The sequence below is a fragment of the Thamnophis elegans genome, chromosome 3 (genome assembly GCF_009769535.1).
Source record: "Thamnophis elegans isolate rThaEle1 chromosome 3, rThaEle1.pri, whole genome shotgun sequence".
NCBI lineage: Eukaryota > Metazoa > Chordata > Lepidosauria > Squamata > Colubridae > Thamnophis > Thamnophis elegans.
The window spans coordinates 69996299-70017593 of record NC_045543.1 but is presented as its reverse complement, the minus strand read 5'-3'; the positions used below and the strand labels follow the sequence as shown (position 1 = coordinate 70017593).

At 37.1% G+C, this 21295-nt stretch overlaps 1 protein-coding gene across 1 annotated transcript in view; it reads right to left on the bottom strand.

Moving 5' to 3' along the window:
* TTC39B (tetratricopeptide repeat domain 39B) overlaps nucleotides 1–21295 on the bottom strand; it is a 95565-nt gene that overhangs the window by 25568 nt on the left and 48702 nt on the right. Inside the window, 1 exon segment of the mRNA XM_032214775.1 lies at nucleotides 13419–13453. The gene's annotated coding sequence lies outside the window, so the exon portion shown is untranslated.

Below are 21295 nucleotides of genomic sequence, written 5' to 3'. Positions count from 1 at the left end.
AGGATATTGCTATATCCATAATTTACCATTACTATTTCTTTATAGACTTGACTATTGTGGGACTGTCTAATATCATCAGGCCACTCTGATCATGGCATAGGACTAGAAAGGTGACCATAACACCACCTTCTATATTGAGAGACATTCAGATACTTCATATATCTCAATGATTCATGGCTGGAGCATGTATCTCAGATATAAAGGACCTAGACACAAGCTCTATATCTTTACATAGATGCACATAGGTTGAGGAGGGATGTGTGAAAAAAAAACTTCCAGTGAAATTATCTGAAATCAATTACTAGTAGAAGGAATCTGTGATGTAGGGCCGAACCAAGAGGAAAAATGATTTACCTGATCTCTCTTCTACAATTAAAAGAGAGTGGCTCATATATATCCATAGTAAAAAAACAATCAAATAGTATCAATCCATTATTCAATCTCATGATACCAATTTATCTTCCTTAGACTCTCGAAAGTAACTCTATTTTTAATAGTTCACTAGAGGACAGTGGGGGAATAGACTGATTCCTTGGGGAAGACTATTTCAAAGTATAGAGGTCCTGCTATAAGCCTTTACATATGCCTTTCATCCTGAAAATGGGATTTCAAGCAAATACTCTTAAGATATTTGAATCAGATGAGTTGAAACTAGGTGCAGAATATGGTCTTAAAATACTTTAGTGCGAAGCCATGTAGGGCATTGATGGTCAAAATAAGAACTCTGAATTGCAATCAGAAACAATATGGAACTATCTTATGTTTCTTCTTATAGAACCACTACATTTAACAGAGTATGTTAAAACAGAGTATAAATATAAATATATATTTTGAAGGCAAGCTGTTCCACTGGCTAACTGTTCTCATTGTTAGGAAGTTTCTCTTTAATTCAGGTTGCTTCTCTCCTTGATTAGTTTCCATCCATTGTTTCTTGTCTTGCTTTCTGGTGATTTGGGAAATAAATTTACCCGGTTTTCTTTGTGGCAGCCCCTCAAATACTGGAATCATGTCATGTCACCTCTAGTCCTTCTTTTCTCAAGACTAGCCATGTCCTACAACCATTCTTCATATGTTTTAGTTTTTAATTTAATCATCCTAGTTTCTCTTTCTGCACTTTTTCCAAAGTCTCAACATCTTTTTTGTAATGACCAAAACTGGATGCTGTATTCCAGGTGTGGTCTTACTTACATGTATAAATACATTCAGAAAACAAACAAGAAAAATTAATGGATTATGAAACAGGCAAATAATAAGCTCCTACAGAAAATAAATCCATCAAAGCTAAGGAAGCAATGAGAGTAGGGTTTTACAGATATGTACAGTATGCATCTGGTAAATCCACCTGCAAATTTATAGAAGACCACAACCCCATTTTCAAGTGGGAAGGGTGGAAGCAATTGATTTAATCTTGAAAACAACCCTTTCAAAAAATAGTTGAAATAGAAAAGGTCCAATGAAGTATGTTACAATCCTCCTTAGAAACGATAAAGTATTTAGGCAAAAGAATAGTTCCCCCCATAATTATATCCTCAATAACCCCTTGTTATAAAAAGAGAGAAACCTCCTGGCATAACTCTGGAGATACTATAGAAGTGGCAGGATGACCCCAAATAATTGACACTCAGAGAGTAGGTTCAGAAACCCATGTACTTTAAAAAATAATCTTTAAAATAATGTAAGCACTTCTTAAATGTTTATATGAATGTACAGCATAGCAAAGTATTTAGAATAATGAGCTTTTTGCAATTGAAAGTGTAATTGGTTTCTTCTGTGAGTTATGAGCAGGGCCAGAGACTGTATTTGGGGGAAATATGATGTAGGTTGTTGCAGCCCCCATTTATTCATTGCTATACAACAATGCGGCTAAAATTAGTTCCAGGTATCATCAGTTTTATCAGGGAATAATCTGTCCCTAAAGGTCTCAGATTCCTATTCCAGATTGATCCTAGATAGATTAGAATGCCTAATTTCATTTAGAAGAATATAGACAAGTAGTGAATGAGTTCAGAAGAAAAAAGGATGCACAGCAGATTGGATAAACTAGAGCCATTGAAATGCTGAAGAAATATGCATATATAGATTAGACAAGAGCTGCTAATGACAGCATTGTATATAATATTTTGAAAGGTAGTTAAGTAAAAAATTAACTCTTCTGACCAGAAAGAGGGCTAGGTTTCATGTTTTTAAGTTAAAAATAGATTTTATTTAAACCTTAAAAAAAAACCTTTATAAATTAAGGGTTTTGACAACAGAATTATTGTTTAAAAGAGCAATAGGCTTTTTTAAGTGGAGTTATTCCAACAGAGATATTATATTATATTGTCTCAAGTTTTAAACTTCCTGAAATAAGCAAGAGATTCCACTAATGACTGTACAGCCTACTTCAAATTCTAAATTGTACTGCTATTTCCAAACAATTATGATCCTTACTATGATGCAAGAATATACAATCTCAGTATTCTTTAACTCCTGAGAATGCTTTCATTCAGCTTCAGTCAACTTGCTTTCTAAACTGTGTTCATTTGCCTTGATTTAAAAGAATAGGAATGATAAAGTATAATATAAGGCTGACTAAAATCAGTGGAAACAGCATCTTTCTATTTCATTGAATAATTCAATGAAAGGGATCCAAACTCTTAAATTGGATAGCCTTATACAGCATGCTAATACATACTTTAATTATGGCAATTTGAATAGGCCATGACTGGCAAGGTTCACACAGTATATTAAGCCACAAACAAACAAACTGTATAATTAGTTTTGGTATGTTATATAGAACTGGCACCAATGAATCGGCTCAACCCACCCATCCTATTATGACTACATGATTAGCAATGATTTTCAAAGCTTTGTCTAAGAATTTGTAAGTAAAAATTTTTTTTAAACGAACCACAGCAAATATTGGAAAGAGCAAGTTTTCCATATAGACAAAAGCTACAGCTGTGTAACTTTCCCCCTTTTTTTCCTTTTTCTCATACACAAAGACCACCTATGAGTCCATACAAGCACTTTCTTCTCTACCAAGTATGCACTGGATCCAGTATACACAATTATTTCTATATAACATAGGACTACATCTTCTTGGCTACAGTACTATTTAGGCTATGTATAAGAAGCAAAGAAAACTTATGTAGTCATTAGAAAAAAGATGTCTGAATCACACTTGCTAAATACAAATATACTTACTTTTATTTTTGTATAATAGGTTTTTCAGTAAAAATTATGAACAAATAAAAGTTGCTACAACTGGCATATTCCAGCCAAAGAACATGAAGAGATTAACCCTTTTTTAAAAAAAAAAGTGAATTCCCATAATAGGACAAAGATGCTTCAGATAATTGTTAATGCTTAATGCTTTAGCGTAGCATTGACTTTTATTCTCATTATCTTACTTTAGAACTACTATCTTTTTTGTATTTTAAATTAACAGCATGGAAATGTAAAGTTGTCTTGAAGAGGTTTTTTAGGACAAATGGGAACCAAGCAAAAGTAATATTTCAGACTATAATACTACCAGAAATAATCATCAAGTTACCTCCTTTGTATGCCCACAGAATTCTATGGAGGTCCAGATAATCTTTCCCTCATTTGTTTCTCTATTTCTTTTACTTTATTTTTAACTAGGAAGAAAATTCTAAGAGTATAATTAAATGGATTTATGTTAGGAACTCTCTTTTCTGAAGCTACGTTATTAGCTTTTTTGGAGAAAATAATATTTTGAATATTCAAACTATATATTGATCCTGCTAGAAAATACACTATAATTCACTAGCATACAGTATATCCTATATATTTTTACTGCTGTGGCAATTGTCAGTTAGCATCTCTGAAGTTACAAATATATCTTTCAAGCTAGTTGAAGCAAGTCTTTAAAAACTAATATTTCTCTGGTTTATTAAACAAATACTATGAAGGTAGTGCTACAAAAATATTTTCTTTTATCTCTTCTTTTAATCCATTTTAGAGCAATATGTCCCTGTTCCCTATTTATTGGAGAGTCATGTTCCCTTTTATAAAAGGAGAAATTAACAAAAGATAATTCCCTACAGCAAGACTACTTTCAGTTTTATTCATAATACATTAAGTTACACATGCATACATCACTGAGCCATGCTAATTATGTATTAATCTGTGAATAAAAAAATTGCAGGCACAATTGCATGTTTGAAAGATAAATAACATATTTTATTACAAAATATTAATTGTATTTTAGTGTATTAAAGCCAAGATTTAATCCTTAAGTCTTAATTAGTATTTGTTGGAAGATTTATAATCAATATTTCAAATTAAAATTACCTTGAACATTCAAGAAGTACAAATTATGATTAAAATCTCTGATCTGGGTGTGGCAGATTAGGTCTTCCTTATTAGCATGCTTAGGGATAATAGCTGTTTTTAAACCAGTTTAGAAGTAGTAAAGGACAAAATTGTGATTGTGATTATGATTCACCAACAAAAAACTAAAAATGCGCACAAAAAAGCCTATTAACTGGGAACAGTTAACTACAATACCACCTCATAATAATAAAAGGCAGGTTCCTAGAGCTTAATAATAGGTTAGCCAGCACAAAATGCAACAAATAAAAGCAAATATCTACAGTACTCCCACTGCGTCATTCAAATAATGGCTCAGGTCCAGCCACATGATCAGGACTGAATGGTCCTTTTTCTATGATTTCATATAATTGCTATGAAGTTGCAAAAAGTATGCTGCCTGAATCATATAGTAGAGAGAGCAGTTCTAAATGTAATGAAATGGAATAATATTATAATATGCTTGCTAGCTTTTGAGACTCTTATAGTCTTACAAAACAACAGCTGTAGTTAAACTGAGCATGAAAATTGTTAGGTGGCATAAGCAATTGATTCATCGAGAATTTTTCTACCTGCCATATTTTACAGACATGTAATCTTATCTGTTAACAGTTTCAAGAAGTATTTCTGTATACACAAATAATCAAGCTAGAGATCATTTATACAATAAGAAGCACAGCAATAAAGCTGATAGAAATACCAGAGAAAAGGAAAAACAATCATTTATGAAATTAACTCTTAATGATGATCCCCAGGATCATAAAAATACAGTACATTCTGAACTTCCTCTCCATCATCATTAAGCTTATTACCTATTTTCAAAATAAAAAGTCTCATATCAAGTGATCTCCCAGAAATAATGCACACAGGTTTTCTGCAGTCAATTTTAGCAGCTCCAATGTTTTAGCAGCTCCAAAGACACAGTATACTCACAGAATTAAACTCGGCAACTTCTAGATGATTAACTGCAAATTGCTATGTGAAGGTAAGCCTCTTGCAGAACTGATTCATTTCTGTCACAGAGGGAAAAAGCCCAGCCAGTAACACCCTAAGAAAGTCCCATTTCCTTATTTCTCGTTACCATTGGGCTTCTTATTAGTTATGAAACAGAATAGATGCAAAAGTTCGCACAGCAGCAGGAATCCTCTGCATCGGATTTTACAAGAATATCCGTTGACAGGACTGCAGCTACAGCAGTACTGGCAGATGATGCCTCTGCACAAAGAGGATGCTGGGAGATTTTCCCAATGTATGATGCAGCCTAATTCTAATCCATCACTGCCCAACTATAAGGGGAGAAACTGGTTCTCAAAACACCTCAATGATTTCTATGTTTGAAGGACAAAAAAAAAGAAGTTAGATTAGAACGCTGTGTTCCTCTTATTAGGAAATGTTGTACATCTAATGAAAAGATATGTAACAACATTATTATACTTAATCTATTAATGAACCCCATTTAAAAATCAATATCATTATTCTTAAGATAACCTTACAATAAACAGTATAACAAACATTAATTAAGATTAAATCTGCTATATCTATTATCTGATTTCTTTTCAGATAGCAGAAACTGTGACATTTATATTAAATTGAATAATATAAGACTGCCAATATTCAGGGATATAAAGAAGAAAAACATGCCAACTTTTAATAATTAATCTACATGAAATATTATTTCAATAAAAATAATTAATACGTTTTAAATTATGATAGTAAGAATGTACAATTAATATTCCATAGATTTCTAGGGTAAGGACATTTGTGAGTTCCAACAAAACACACCAAGATATATGGGTAGCATTGAATAAAGACCATTGGTTAATTCTTTTCTGTAAAAAATCCAGGCAAAAAGAATGTTTGTGGAAGAACAATGTATCTAAAAAAGAACATGTTATATTAAAAACAGAGTTATACTGAGAGTTGAATAGCATACGAGGTTAATAATTATAGTTTGTCACACAATCAGTCCAATGTTAGACTAAATTGGAATTCAATTTATTGTTTGTATTATTATTATTCTCATGAGATTACAAAAAAAAATTAAATGATATTAATAGGGAAATTTGCAGAGGAAAAGTATCTGAAAGGAACACTAAATAAATACATAAATATTAATACCTATGTAAGGTACATGAAGATTTTTATATGGCATATTCACATCCAAATGAAAGATCCATATGCTCACATGATAATAAAGGACAGTAAAATTAATAACATGTATATATATTTTCACAACCTAATAGTATCTTGAGGGACGCAACCTTGTCAATCAGAAAGGTTGGCAGTTCGAATCCCTAGCGCTGCATAACGGAGTGAACTCTTGTTACTTATCCCAACTTCTGCCAACCTAGCAGTTCAAAAGCATGTAAAAATGCAAAAATGCACTCTCTTTCGTATGCATAGCAAGGAGCTTACAGATAATCCTTGAATCATAATTGTAATGGAGACTGTCATTATGAGTGTAAGTTGTAACAGTCAATTTTATGGTTTTTGCAGCAGTTGCTAACAAACACCGTAGTTCTTAAGTGAGCCCATTATTCATTATGGTGTGATTGTCAGCAAAAACTTCATAAAATGTAGTCGCATGTGGGTTGCTGCAAACAGGTATAAATGCAGCAGCGTTTCCAAGTGCCCCAAGTGCAGTCATGTGAATGTGGGGTAGGGTGCAACTGTTGGAACTTCAGATTCAGGCATGTTCCCTTTTTTCCGGCAAGTTGTAACTAAAAATGGTCATAAGTCAAAAACTACCTGTAATTCACTCTTTGTGAGTGTGCATTACCTTTTATTCTATTCCACAACCAGTAACAAATGGCAATAACACCAAACTATAAAATCAGCAAAATGAAGGATTATAATGAATCGTGTAACTTAATGAGGAATACTAGGAAAATATAAGACAAGGCATAGGAGAAACTGGCATGTATACGGATATAGTGACAAGAAACTGATCTTTGGATAAGAAGCCAGGAAAGGCGTTAGAAGCCAATATGTTTACTGATCCAGGGCTTAGTAAGCAAGCAATGAAGATATGTCCCATTTAATCATGACAAGTTAACACCAAATTCTGACATAAATTTCTTAGAACAACTATTTATTGTGAGTAGTGTCTTGAAGCTTTTATATAAACACTCTATCTGGAAGTAACTTAGCAAAGGAAACAACATCCATATCCTATGTGCTCTTCTGACAGCTTGTCAAATTCTGCCCTAAACGTTCAGGCTGCTTCTTTCAATTCTGACCAAGGTTCTAAATTGACTTTGTGTTTTCCTGGACCTCCTATCCTGGACTCTGTTTATAAATGAACTTTTGCACTCTTTATAAAATATATTTTCAGCCCAAATCCCTGGCTGTATATTACCATAATTGCGTGGAGAGGTTTTAATTCACTGAAATGTTTGCTTTAAACTCTGCTAAGCCCTCTAGTTTAGACATGGCCTAAACTATGAGATTACCTTATAGGTTCTTCTAAAGTTCATTCAGTCAATAAAGAAATATGTTCATGTATTTTCTATCTTATATAAGACCTAAGCTATTAAAAAGTAAACTGAAAAATGGCTCAAGCTTTCTTAGGTCAATAAAGTACACTGTTAAAGGATTCTTTCAAAGTTTTTACTTCAAATATACAACATAAGAAACATAATTCTTATTTCTTCTACAGTTGTGCTGGTGACATTATATATAGATCTTTCTCTTTCAGGATTTCAGCTAAATAGTCAAAATGCTGTAATCTCATAAATACTCTGCTCTGTTTTTTCTCTTACATTAAAAGAGGCTTATAATTTTGTTAGATAATTTACTGGTGTGTGTTCATATAATCTCTTTCTCACAAATACATATAACACATCTGCATACCCACCCATTCTTACACAAGGAATGAAAAGGGATTTAGGCATCTGAGCATTAATGATGAGAGTAATTGGTGCATATTTCTAGATGCTTAATAGCATATCCAGATAAAATTCTTTACCACCTTTTCTCATTGGGACTGCAACTTCCTAGATCTCTGTACTTTTTTCTCTTGCTCAGTTTTCATCTCTCCTGCATTTTGGATAGCAGTGAGAAAAATGAGAGTGCATCAAGTTTCAAGTTTATTAGGATTTGTATGCCGCCCACTCCCATAGGAACTCTGGGCGGCTCACACAGACAAGAAACATTTAAAATTTAAAAACAGAATAAAAAATAAAATACAGTATTAAAATTCACATCACCCATTCCATCTAAACAGGGCTGATATCAATCAACAGCCCCAGGCCTGCCGGAACAGCCAGGTCTTGACAGCTGTACGGAAGGCCGGGAGAGTGGTAAGGATCTCTGCAGGTAGATCGTTCCACAGGGCCAGCGCAGCAACAGAGAAGGCCCACCCCCGGGGAGTCGCCAGCCGGCATTGTCCGGTGACGGCACCCGGAGGAGGCCCAACCTGTGCGATCTTGTTGGTAGTTGGGAGGTAGTGGCAGGAGGCGGTCTCTCAGGTAGCCAGGTCCTAAACCATGAAGGGCTTTAAAAGTAACGACTAGCACCTTGAAGCGCGTCTGGAGACCAATAGGAAGCCAGTGCAGCTCGCGGAGGATAGGTGTAATATGGGTGTATCTAGATACACCCCCATATTCACTCGCGCGCGGCTGCGTTCTAGACCAGCTGTAGTCTTCGAACATTCTTCAGGGGCAGCCCCATGTACAGCGCGTTACAGTAATCCAGTCCTTGAGGTGACAAGGGCATGAGTGACTATCCTCCCGGTCCAGGTAGGGCCGCAACTGGTGCACAGGCGAACCTGGACGAAAGCCCCCCCCCTGGTCACAGTCGACAGATGGTGCTCTAACGCCAGCTGTGGGTTGAGGAGGACACCCAATTGCGGGCCCCTCTCTGAGGGGTGTATAATTTCACTCCCCAGGCTGAGAGATGGAATGTCTGGACTAACCTTGGGAGGCAGCATCATAACCACTCAGTCTGTCTGGATTGAGTGCAAGCTTGTTCGCTCCCATCCAGACCCTGACAGCCTCCAGGCACTGGCACATCACTTTCCACTGCTTCGCTGAGTTGGCACGGGCGGACAGATACAATTGAGTATCGTCCGCATATTGATGATATTTGATCCTGTGCCGCCGAATGATCTCACCCAGCGGCTTCATGTAGATGTTAAATAGGAGGGGGACAGGACCAAACCAAGCGGCACCCCATAGTTGAGGGGCCTAGGGGTCGACCTCTGTCCTCCAACCAACACCGACTGCGACCTGTCCGAAAGGTAGAGGAGAACCACCTTAAAACCTCCCACTCCCACCTCCCGTAACCGCCGCAGAAGCATATCATGGTCGATGGTATCGAAGGTCGCTGAGAGGTCAAGGAGCACTAGGATAGAGGAATGTCCTCTATCCCTGGCCCGCCAGAGATCATCGATCAGCGCAACCAAAGCAGTTTCTGTGCCGTAACCAGGCCTGAAACCCGACTGAAAGGGATCCAGATAATCTGCTTCATCCAAGGTCCGCCGGAGTTGAAAGGCCACCACCTTCTCGACAAACTTCCCTACGAACAGAGACTGGGTTTAAAATGGTTTCTTGAGGAGGGGTCTTGAGGAGGGGTTTCTTGAGGAGGGGTCTCACCACCGCATCCTTTAGAGGATGCGGGAAGGATCCCTCCAGAAAAGAGGTGTTAATAATCCTCTGGAGCCAGCCACGTGTCACCTCCATGCTGGTCGATACCAGCCAGTAGGGACACGGGTCCAGTAAACAGCTGGAGGCACTCACCGCTCCCATGGCCTTGTCCACTTCCTCAGGAGCGACAAGTTGAAACTCGCTCCATAAAATCGATTAGGACCTTCCTCCGGCGCCTCGGCTGGTCCCGTCCAAGTGGAGTCCTGGTCCTTCCAGATCCGAGCAATTTTATCTGACAGAAACTGAACAAATTCCTCAGCTCTACCCTGTAAGGGTTCGTCCGCATCCCTCCCTTTCAGGAGGGAGCGGGCTATCCTAAACAGGGCGACTGGGCGAGATTCTGCGGATGCGATAAGAGCGGAAAAATGCGCACATTTTGCCACCTGTATCGCCACTAGATAAGTCCTAATAAAGGCTCTTAATTGTGTTTGGTCGGATTCGGAGTTACTAGTCTTCCAACGTCGCTCCAGGCGTCTCTTTTGGCGCTTCATCTCCCGGAGTTCCTCGGTAAACCAAGGAACCCTCCTGGATCTGCTGCCGCGGAGAGGCCATAAAGACGCAATCCGGTTTAGAGCCTCCGCCGCCGCTATATTCCAAGCAGTGACTAAGGACTCTACCGGATTGTGGGCCAGAGAGTCAGGTATCTCCCCAAGTGCCGTCTGAAATCCCATAGGGTCCATCAGGCGCCTGGGGCGGAACCACCTAATCGGTTTCCCCTCCCTACAGTGGGGGATTGGTTTCCGAAAGTCGAGCCTCAGTAGGAAGTGATCTGACCATGACAAGGGCAAGATCTTAATGCCCTTCAAATCTAGATCACATCTCCACTGCTCCGAGAGAAATACGAGGTTGAGCGTGTGCCCCACTGAATGAGTCGGACCCTGAATTACCTGGGTCAAGTCCATGACTGTCATGGAAGCCATGAACTCCTGTGCTCCATCAGAGCCTTCGCCGAGCGACGGCAGGTTGAAATCCCCCAGCACTACAAGTCTGGGGAACTCAACCGCCAGCTCGGCTACTGACTCGAGGAGCACAGGCAGGGCTGTTGCAACGCTGTTGGGAGGTAAATACGTTAGCAACAAACCCAATTGACCCCCAAGGTCCAGCTTCACCAGAAGGGACTCACACCCGACAATCTCCGGAGCAGGGATCCTATGAGGAACTAGGGACTCTCAGATGATGATTGCCACTCCCCCACCCCTTCCCTAGTGTCACGGCTGATGTAGCACCTGAAACCCTTCTGGGCACATTTCAGTGAGGGGGACTCCTCCCTCATGGCCCAGCCAGGTCTCAGTAATACATGCCAGGTCTGCCCCCTCGTCTAATATTAGGTCCCGGACGAGGGGAGCTTTGTGAACCACAGACCTGGCATTTAGCAACAGCAGCCTGAGACCAGGGCCCTGACAACTCTCGCCATCTGGTCCTGGAGTAGAGCTAGTAGGGCCAGAAGGAGGGATCGCTGTCACGTAGCGAACCCTCCTTCCCCGGTAATGACTAGCCCTATAGCTCCCGTCAAACCTGCCTCTCCCAACAATGACCGGAATGCACCGGCCCATCCCTGCACCCATAGACCCCACTTCCCTTCCCGTAGCCTCCGTTCTCCCTGGCAGGCCATTCATATCATTCATTCTGGGACGAGAGGTAGGCCTGGGCCCCCTACCACTTCTGCTTCAGCACTCAGTGGAAGAGGCACCAGGCTGCACTCCCAGTCCTCTCAAACATACCACAGTCACTCACTCATGCAATCCCCACTATAGTCAGTTTAAAAGTACAGAAATACAATAGATAACAGGTAACATTAGCTCCTTGAGTGGCTAAATTACAATTCCCATGTGCTTTAATTTCAGCAAAATCACTCTCCTCTATGTAGCAATTAAGGTGAGAAAAATAATTCCAATGGGTGCCACAATATACCAATAACAGCTTTTTCTTCATACTAACCGGTATGTTAGTATGCACATTTATACAGTGTGGAGCTAGGAAGAATATATGAATAGGGAAGGTGGAACTGCCAACTGACTGCTAATTTTTCATTGAAGGAATGTTACCCACAATATAAAAATGACACCTAAACCAGAAACTATTTGTATTTTTCTTGTGAACCCTGCTGGAATTTGATTCATAGCAGCTGTGGTGGTGCAGTGGTTAGAATGCAGTACTGCAGACTAATTCAGCTCACTGACAGGAATTTGATCCTGACTGGCTCAATGTTGACTCAGTCTTTCATCCTTCCAAGGTCAGTAAAATGAGGACCCAGATTGTTGGGGGCAATATGCTGACTCTGCAAGCCACTTAGAGAGAGCTGTAAAGCACTGTGAAGTGGTATATAAGTCAAAGTGCTAGGCGCTATTGCTATAGCAGCTGCATGAGTCTTTAAAAAGATACAAAGTTAAGACTCTGCTTTACTGATCCAAAGAAATCCAAGCTCCCATATATATCACCTAAATGCAATATTATGGCAAATATAATGCTTTGCTAGCTCCTATAGAATAAATGAGTTCTGCACAGATTCGACTTGATTATTACTGGCACAGCGGCACTGTGGTTGAGAATATCTGGTCACCAGTGTAACAGCAAATAAAGTAAGCAGTGTCTTGTCACCAAAAGTGTGAGAAAGAAGCAATGCTTGAAAACCCATACAGGGTATTATATTGGCGACATGGGACTTTATATCAAATACTCCAGATCTTGTGTTCTACTCCTGCAGTTTTGCTGATTAAACTTCATTTTGCTGCATAGTAGACCCAACTTGGATAAGATTTATAGAAATTGTAACAACAAATAATCAGCAATTGCTTAACTTCTATTACATATTTGTTATATTTTGGCTATGATCCTTGATAAGAGTCAAATGATATATAATCATTTTGTTCTAGCTCATATACTAAAAGTAGCATAATATGGAATTTGAATAAAATAATATTTAGCATGGCGGAAGATACAGATCTACTATTTTTTACCGGGTAACTGCTGAAGCTGATAGTGCAGGAATACGTGATTCTCAGGCCAAACATAGGCATTATAAGCAAATGGCCATCACTCTTGAGAACAAGAACAACAAATACATTACAATTCACTCAAAAAAACTTCAGAAAAAAAACCATAGGAATTAAAACCTGGAGCAGGCTTCTGTATATTAGGTTTAATTTCTGTACTCTATAGAAACTTATCTTCTACAAAGGGAGGATTTCTATTTCATCCTCAATAAAGTAAAATATCCAGCTGTATTGTATCTAAGAGTTTCTTTTGTATGGAAATCCCTTAATATAATTGGAAAACTGAGATTTACTGCTGAGCATAGAGTGAAATCTGATACTCTGCTCTAAGATGAAACAGAACTGGCATGAAATGAAGCAGGGAGAATAGAAAAGGTAGCAATATAGTTAACTACATAGTATTTTTCACTTTTGGTTGTTTTCATTCATCTCTGCTCGAAAAAAAGAGATAATATAGGATACTTACACTGGGATGTGTTCAAAGGCATCTTCAAAGTTTTCCTGCAAATCAAATAAGAATAAATTATTGGAAAATTCATTATCTTCCTATAAAAATCCAACAAGCTTCACTAAATACAACACCATAGCTATTTCATAATTGCTATTTCATAACTGCTTTCTAACAAAATTTCTATGCTATTAAAGAATATAAGCAGTACATTGTATTGTAGAACATTATAGGATTGCAAGTGAAATATCCACATCCCTGAATCATTACTTCCCTAAACTTCTGTAAATAACATAATTTCATTGATCTTAGGAGCACTCAAAAGATAAAGCTTTTTCTTGTGGTGGACATAAGTTTTCCTTTTTAGTTTGCAAAGGGTAGATTATATTGTTGTCAAATAAAAAATTACAAAAATCCAATTCAAATTCCAGCAAAATAAAAAAAAATGTTATCAAAACCAAGAAACAGAAAAGGAAAGGTTGTACAGATGAGAAACAAAGTTTGAGAATTAGTCAAGGGAATATTTTTCTTGTTTGAAGAAATAATTTTCAGTGCAGTCCTTTTCAAACTATAGAATTGCAAATGAAGGCAGTTATCATTCTGTAAATTAATCATCCTCTCAAATATGCTTATATGTTTTAAGATGCTCAAAAGTTCTAAGAGGCTTCCAAACCTGAATATTGCTTCACAATTAACAAGTTATAAGGGACAAACTAAACACCCTTTCTCTGAAATACATCCAGGAAAAATGGAAATAGCAAAGTACAATTTATCAGAACATTTTTAAAAAGCATACTAACAAATGAAAAATTAATGTACTAGTATTAAATGCACTTAAAAGACAAATTCTCAAATGTGTGAATTAAAATTTGTGGATTCAATTGAGTCCCCCATTGATATAATTCTGCAATATATATTTAACATGTTTTACAAAATTTATACTTTTATATTTTTGTAAAATCATATCTAAAATAAACAGTATTAGGCAACTAAATATATTTGGTTGGTGAGACACTTTAAATCCTTGAGAAATGCTATTTTCTTACTAGCAAGAAATTTGGTAGGAAAAAGCTTGAAAAAACATTAAAAGGCCAGATTTTAATAAATACATTTTGTTCTTAAATGGAAAATAAATAAAGATTTCTTCTACATTGTGAAAGAATACAAAGGACACAAAACTAATCTGAAATTAGCTTGCTTTTGTATTTAAAGGCAGAATGCAATAATGTATTGCAATGTTACCTATGCTTTTTCATCTCTTATGTACTTAGATGCAGTAAAAAAGAGAAGTAAACATTTGATCAATAGGTCAATTTATTACAGATATCGTTATTTGATGTGCCAGTGACTAGAGACAGCATTACATAAAGCAGTAATGAAATGTTAAGTAAGGCAAACACCAGCAATGTACTACTTTTATCTAACTGACTTTTTATGTTAAACAAGAGAATAATAATCTTTCAAGTGAATATTTTTAGAATTATTGTTAATACTTATTTATGACATAACTTTCTAAACATCAGATGAAAACTCATCATTGGGCCGCAAGTAAGTAAGTAAATCTTTATTACGGTCAAAGACCAGCAATACACATTAGTTTTTACAATATGTTAAAAAGTACTGACATTAAGATATAATTAAAAAGTATTGACATTAAAAGTGGAAAATAACATACATATTCTCAGATTGTTTGGGTCACTCCCTGGTTTATCTGGGTGAAACGCTGTTAAGTATAGGAGTAAATACAATGGTCCAAAGATTGTTAGAGCTATATGTCCAGATAATTGGTACCAGATGACAACTATACTTCTGTAGCCAATTTTTTTCTTATGGACATTGCAGCCGCACAGAACTTTGCCACTGCATACGTAAGGTGACCAGATGGCCCGCTTTTGGCGGGATAGTCACGCTTTTTCACAATTTTTCCCGCGAACCAGGTTTTTAAAAAAACTCCCGATTTTTTTTTTTAAACAGAACTTTTTATTTTTCTTTAAAAAAAACCCAAATATTCATCATTTGTCAATCATTAAGACATTGAAGTACAATTTTTTTGTTGTTGTGTGTACCCCTCCCTCCCTCCACCCCCCACCCCCCCTCCTCCTTCCCCCCCCGACTTCCCAGAACCCGTACACGGTATAGATTTTTAACTAACACAGTCTAAAATCTATTGAGAAAAAAGAATAAAGAAATTAATGACATTCTAGATTGACCTTAGCTTCTTCTTACTGAACTGACTTTTAACAGTTTAAATCATTTCTGATCTTAAGCATAGGCTAACTGGAATTTCTTAGTCCCGTATTTTTTGTATATAGTCAATCCATTTTTTCCAGTCTCGTTTATATCTCTCATTTGAATGATCTTTGAGATATGCCGATATTTTAGCCATTTCAGCTAAGTTTTACTTTCAATGTCCATTCTTGGATTGTAGGCAAGTCTTCCTTCTTCCAATATTGCGCCACCAACAGTCTTGCTGCAGTTATCAGGTGCAGAATCAAATTGGTCTCTACCACTGTAAAGTCAGTACATATACCTATAAAAATAACTGAGGACTAAACTTTATCCTTCTTTTAAAAACATTGGGCATGACCCACCATATTTTTATCCAAAATGCCTTAACCTTTTGGCAGGTCCACCATATATGATAGTATGTAGCATCGAGAGACCACACCTCCAACATTTAGGCTGTACATTCGGATACATAGAAGCAACTTTTTAGGATCTAAATGCCATCTATAGAACATCTTGTAAAAATTTTCTCTCAGATTTTGAGCTTGTGTAAATTTCACATTTCTTACCCAGATTCTTTCCCATGTATCCAACATTATTGGTTCCTCAATATTTTGAGCCCATTTTATCATACAATCTTTAACTAATTCTGTTTCCGAATCCATCTGTATTAATACATTATATATCCTCTTTATATGCATTAAGCTTTGATCTCTTATTTGTTTAAACAGATTATCCTCAACTTGAATAAACCAATTTTTTGATCTATTTTCCACCTAGCCTGTAATTGCCCATACTGGAACCATGTTTGAACTACCTTCTCCTCTTTTAATACCTCTAAAGATTTTAATTGTAATACCCCCCTTTCCGAGGTAAGAAGCTGTCTGTAGGTAGTTCTGTCATGTTTTTGTGCTGTATTCATATTTTCAATTGCGTGTCTAGGAATTGCCCACATGGGTATCTTGTCATTTAATTATATTGATTTCTTCCAGACCCGCAATAAAGCATTTCTTAAAATATGACTTTTAAAGTTCTTATCCAATTTTTTGTTGAATAACAGGTAAGCATGCCAACCAAATACCAGATCGTGTCCCTCAATGTTCAATATTCTATCATTGGTTAAGTGAATCCAATCACTAATTACAGATAATGCCACTGCATCATAATATAGTTTTAAATTAGGTAGTTTCAATCCTCCTCTCTCACGTACATCTTGCATTATTTTCATCTTTACCCTCGGCTTCTTTCCTGCCCACACAAATTTGTTGATACCCTTCTGCCATTCTAAAAGGTTCGCATCTTTTTTAAGTATAGGTAACATTTGGAAGAGAAATAAAAATTTTGGTAAAATGTTCATTTTCACTGCCGCTATCCTACCCAGCAAAGATAAGTGCAATTTCTCCCATTTTTTCATCTCTGTCTGTATGCTATGCCAAAGTGGTTCATAATTATGCTTATATAATTTCCCATTTGAAGTTAAATGTTAACTCCAAGATATTTGACTTTTTTAACTACCTCACATCCTAGCATCACTCCTAATTCTTCCTTTTGTTTAATATTCATATTTATAGCTAATATTTTGGTTTTTCCTAAGTTTATTTTAAAGCCCGACACTTGACCATATTGATTAATCATATTCATTAAAACCATACTGGATTCCTGCGGTTGTTCCATATTATGACCAAATCATCCGCAAAAGCGCGGACTCTATATTCTTGCTGCCTAATCTTGATCCCTTTTAAACCATCCAAGCCCCGTATTTTATTCAACAATACTTCCAAAGTTATAAAAACAATAATGGGGACAAAGGACAGCCCTGTCTTGTACCTTTTCCAATTTGAAAGAGTCTGTTAGACTTCCATTGACTATGATTTGTGCTGTTTGCTGTTGGTATATTGCTTTAATTGACTGAAAAAATTATCTCCTATCTGCATTTTTTGCAGTATCTTCAACAGAAATTGCCAGTTAACTCGATCAAAGGCCTTCTCAGCATCCAAAAATATAAACGCAGCAGGGATCTGATTTTTCTTTCCCAAATATCTAATGCATTAATAATTAATCTAACATTACTTTTCATCTGTCCCTTGTATAAAACCTGTTTGGTCCGTATGTATCAATTGTTGAGTGACCAACATTAACCTATTTGCTAATATTTTAGTAAAAATTTTATAATCTACATTCGTAATGAAATAGGTCTATAATTTTTGGGTTGAGTAGTATCTTGATCTTCTTTGGGTATCAAAGATATAAACGCTGTCTTCCAAGATGGAGGGACTTTACCTTCCGTTTGAATCATATTAAATAATTCTCTAAGAGGTTCTACCATTTCTAACTGTAAGTTTTTATAGTAAACCGCTGTCAAGCCATCTGTACCTGGTGCTTTCCCTGACTTTAATTGCTTAATTACCTGCAGGATTTCCCCCGAGGTTATTGGTTGATTCAATTTTTGCCTGTGTTCTTCTCTAACTGAAGGTATTTTCTCTTTGTCTAAATATTTGTCTATGTCTAAACCATTAATTTTATCCCCTTTATACAGTTCTGTAAAAAATTCCCAGAAAGCCTTTTGAATCTCTTCCTGTTGAAACACCTCCTTCCCTCTGTAAATCAGTTTAGATATATTTCGAGTTTTCCTTTTTTTCCTAATCTGATAAGCTAACCATCTGCCAGGTTTGTTTGCATTACAAAAAGTATTGTGTTTTGCATAATAGATTAGTAGCCACCTGGTCAGAGATCAACATGTCAAATTGAGATTTTAATATGTTAATAGCTTCCTTAACCTTTGTATCATCTGGGTCCTTGTTAACTCCAGCTCTTTTCTCTTAATTTCCTCTTCCAGTTCTGTTCGTTTTAACCCTTGCTTATTCTATGTGTTTTATTTATATTCATCAAACTCCTCTCATATACGCTTTACTTGCGTCCCATACAAATTCCATAGATGTACCCTTATTCATATTCAAAACAAAATATTCAGATAGTAATTTTTTACAATCATTAATATACTTTTCATATCTAAATAAGTTTTCATTCAATCTCCAAGACCTTCTTGCCTGCACTACCCTTCCCAACTCCATCCAAACTGGGTTATGGTCCGAAAGGATCCTAGCTGCAATCTTTGTTTTCTTGACCCTAGAAAGCAAATCATTAGTGGTTAGAATAAAATCAATCCTTGAAAGGGATTGATGCCTGTCCGAGAAGAAAGTGAAGTCACATTCCTCTGCATTTCTTTCTCGCCAAATATCTCTCAATTCAAAATCATCCATAATGTCAAAGAAAGATTTGGGTAACTTTGCTCGCATCTTGGTATTTAGGCGGGAAATCTTCTTATCTCTCTTAGTGTCTATCACTCCATTCCAGTCACCCAATAGTATACAGGAACTATAGTCCCACTGTACTAGTTTAGCATGAAGATTTCTATAGAATCTATCTTGCTGTTGATTGGGAGCATAAATTCCCAAAAGTAATGTCTTTTTCCCTTCTAAGATTAAGTCTAAAGCAATATATCTTCCGAAGGGATCTGCTTCTATTAATTCAGCTTTCATATCTTTTCTTAAGTATACAACTATACCATTCTTCTTTTCCATAGCAGAAGCTGCAAAATGTTGACCAAGTTTTGAGTTGATCAAATATTTTTGATCAGTTGACTTGATATGAGTTTCTTGCAAACAAATTACATCGTTCTTAAACTGTTTGAGATAATGAAATATTTTCTTCCTCTTCTGTGGAGAGTTCAGTCCGTTGACATTCCATGTTAAAATTAGTTGTCATCTTTGGTTGGTTGAAGCATTTTTAGAGCTTCCTGCACGGCCTGTTTAACCTTAGGTCTAGCTCCTCCCATTGCTTCCAGATTTGTTGTTGTAGATCCTTGATCGATGGCCGATGATTGTTGACGCTGTTGCTTTTTAGCTTGTTTCTCCATACGTCTAGTAGTCATGCGGCTAGGTCTTGGTTCCATAGCACCTTGCACTTCTAGAGAAGAGAGATGCTCCATCTTGTCTGGTGGTTGTGTAGTTTGCTGTCTATCCTGTCCTTCTTGTGGTCTTTCTCTAGGTCCAGATGGTGCAGGGTGTCCGGCCTTCAATATATTATAATAAAAATCTCGGGCTTTCCATACAGAGTTGAGGCGGTACCTTTGCTTATCAAATGTAAATATGATGCCAAATGGTGCATCCCATCTATACTGTATCTGGCGATTTCTGAGTTCTTCGACCAAAAAGCGTAGTCTCTCCTGGCTCTTAACATTTGAGGTGGTATCTCTTTCAAAACAGCCAGGTCTTGACCGCCAATTTGAAGCTTAGTATTATAGATGCTTGCAGTACCATATTTCTAAACTCTCTTGTAGTAAAATATATAACGATGTCTCGAGGAAGCTGCTTCTGCTTTGCCAGCCAGGAGTTAACGCGGTAAGCTTTGTCAATTTGCCAGACTTGATTGGTCCCTGGTCTTCCCATCAGGCGGTCAAAAGCTTCCGATAGGATCTGTTTCAGGTTCTCCTGTTTCTCCTCACGCAGCCCCCTTACTCTTAATGCGAACTCCATTTGTCGGTACTGTATCATAATAATTTCTTTTTCAGCATTTTCCACTTTTTGTTCCAACACCTCTGTTTTCAATGTCAAATTAGCATTGGCATCATTAAGAACCCTCTAGAGTATCTTCCACTCCAGAAATATGTTCTGTTAATACAGTTACAAGACTCAGCATGTCGTCTCTAATTTTATCAACCTTAGCATCAAATTTCTCATACAGCTCCTGTTTAAGTCCTTTTATTTCACTTTTAATTTCTTCTTTCATTTCTTTTATTCCTCTTTTCTCTCTGCTTTACCACCTCTCTAGTATCTCTAAACTTATCTTCCATTTTAATTGTCGTGCATTAAGAGCCTCGCTTAGATTACTCAGGAAAAATTCTTTCGTTAACACATCCCCAGCAGGGGTGTAGGAAGCGGAGGCTGCAGCTTTGTGCCAGGCACTGAGGATGTGCCCCTGGAAGTAGAGGGTGACGACTTCAAGTTAATATTTGGTTTTGAGGCCATTTCAAATTTATCTGCCCTGCACTTAATAAAACTCTAGTGCCTGAATATGCAGCTTTAAGTAAAGAGGCTTTTATTTTGAAGTTTAAGGCTTGGCAAAACTTTCAGTGAGTAAACATTGTAACAAGACCATTCAGCAGATTCATCACCATTTAACTTCCAATAAGCAAGGTTAATGAAGGAGTAAAATTCTTCTATTGTGAAACCAAAAACAAATGATAAGCAATCTCTTTTGTTTGGAATTCTTGTGAGGATTAGTAAAAAGTGTTCGTTATACCGAAGAAACCAGCCTGCTCGGCGCCATTTTAGAAGCCTCTGAGTAAATAATTTTTCGGAGGAGAAAAGAAAAGAAGCTAAATGTTGATAAACAATTATTGTCCACGCAGTAAACGGATTCAGCTCGTGATAAGAATAAATCAAACAAAACTTTGAGCAGAGTGGGAGAGACCTACTTTGTCCTGCACAAGGCAGTTTGAAGTTCCCAGCACGGACAGCCGTTCTGCCTTGGGCTAGCCCCCCTTTCCTTGCAAGCACAAAAGCTGCAAAAATCGAAGAGCATTTGCCAGCAAAACAGTTTCTTCTTTCCTTCTTGCCTGAAGGATAGAAAACCTGATAAGACGTCAGATGGAAGATCCTCTAAACAGG